This window comes from Physeter macrocephalus, chromosome 10 (genome assembly GCF_002837175.3).
Source record: "Physeter macrocephalus isolate SW-GA chromosome 10, ASM283717v5, whole genome shotgun sequence".
NCBI classification, from domain to species: domain Eukaryota; kingdom Metazoa; phylum Chordata; class Mammalia; order Artiodactyla; family Physeteridae; genus Physeter; species Physeter macrocephalus.
In genome coordinates, this window is record NC_041223.1 from 17,861,424 (window position 1) to 17,863,317 (window position 1,894).

At 39.3% G+C, this 1,894-nt stretch overlaps 1 non-coding gene across 1 annotated transcript; it reads right to left on the bottom strand.

The window, feature by feature from the left end:
• Positions 1-1,618: 1,618 nt before the first annotated feature.
• TRNAG-GCC (transfer RNA glycine (anticodon GCC)) lies at positions 1,619-1,691 on the bottom strand. The gene has a single exon. It is a non-coding gene; the product is annotated as a tRNA-Gly (tRNA).
• Positions 1,692-1,894: the final 203 nt, after the last annotated feature.

Here is a 1,894-nt window from a genome sequence, read left to right on the forward strand (position 1 = left end):
ATCTTTATAAGTATCTATGAATGACTGTCTTAACACATTTGACCTGTTTAAAAACTTGCAATTGTCTTGTATTAAATAAGTCATTAATTAAGGTACTAATTGTCATGGGTTGAACTGTGTTCCCCAAAGGTATGTTGAAGTCCTAATCCCTGTACCTATAAATGTGACCTAGGGTGAAATAGGGTCTTTGCAGATGTAAAGATGAGTTAAGATGAGGTCATACTAGATGAGGATGGCCCTAATCCAATACCACTGGTATCCTTATAAAAAGAGGAGAAGACAAATAGAATACACAGGGAGAAGCCCATGTGACAGCAGAGGCAGAAGTTAAGACTGATGAAGTATCTACAAGCCAAGGAATGTCAAGGAGTTCTGGTAACCACCAGAAGCTAAGAGAACACAAGGAAGGATCCTCCCCTAAAGCCTTCAGAAAGAACATGGCCCTGCTGACACCTTGATTTCAAACTTCTTTCACAGCCTCCAGAACTGTGAAGCAATACATTTCTGTTGTTTTAAGGCACCCAGTTTGTGATGCTTGTGATGGCAGCCTCATGAAACTAAAACACAAGTTTAAGTTTTTTTAAAATAAATATGACAGTTAATTACAGGGAACTTACTGTCTTATTTAGTGACTGATATAAGTAATAGCCATGGTATTTAATATGGACAAACACAAGTTATTTTCTGGCCTATGCTTACGTATTATAATTATCTTCAACTTCAAAAAGTGAATGCCAAAGTTTCGGCATTTTGATGATGGGACGAAAACAAACAAACAAACAAGAAGTAATGAATATTGATAAAGTTTATCTCAAAACTGGATAACTATTTTATATTTTGGCCATGTTGCCTAAGCCTGTGTCAACGTACGAAGGAAAGCCAAAAAAGTTTCAACATCTCTATGTCATCTTTCCTTAGAAGTAGCCTTCTCCAAATCCACAGACATTAGTATTTAACAGAGCTATGCAAGTGATATTTTTACCTATCGTCTCTCCCTCAGGAACTTGATATTATTTTTAAAAAATGGTTTTTGGCCTCTCTTCTTTAGGTTGTTTTCTCATTGTAGGCATGGCCAAATGCTTCAGATGAAGGTGGAAAGACAGCGAGCCAGAAAATTCAGACTTTACCATGACAAGAGTCATGTGGGTATGTGATAAATCATGTCCATGTATGAATTATTATTTAGAGAGCTGGTAGAAACAGTAACCTGGAGAAACAGTACAGGGTAGCTGGATTTTTACTTTCAATTGGATGGTGTTCTGGGCTGAAGGAGCCCCATGTGTGATGGGGCCCTTCCATCTATGACCCCTCCACCTATGCCTTCAGCTTGGGCAGCAGATTAGAGCACAGGGAGGTTCCACATGGAGACTTGGAAGCACAGTGGAATGCCCATCTCCATAGTTCGCGAGCATCCCCTATACTGGACAATTCCCACAAACACGTAGATTATTCCTCATAAGTCACCTTCACATGAAGTCCTTCCTGGTCCCCAGCAGAAAAAAAACTCCCTGCTCGAGGTTTCAATCCCCTTCCTCTGCCTTTTTTCTCCTTCTTTACATATATCTTTTTTTTTTTTTTTTTTTTTTAATTTTTTGGCTGCGCAGCATTGGGATCTTAGTTCCCTGACCAGGGATCAAACCCGTGCCCCCTGCGTTGGCAGCACAGAGTCTTAACCACTGGACCACCAGGGAATTCCCTTTTGTATTTATTTATTTATTTAGGTCCTTCTTTACATGTATCTAGGTAATGAATATTTTACTTATTCAGGTTTTTTATTGTCTTTTCCCCACTAGAATGTGACTTCCAAGAGGGCCTTTTACCCTTGGATCAGGGCTCTCTTCTCAAAGAACAGTGGCTGGCACTTGGTAGGCACTCAATAAATACTTCTAGAATA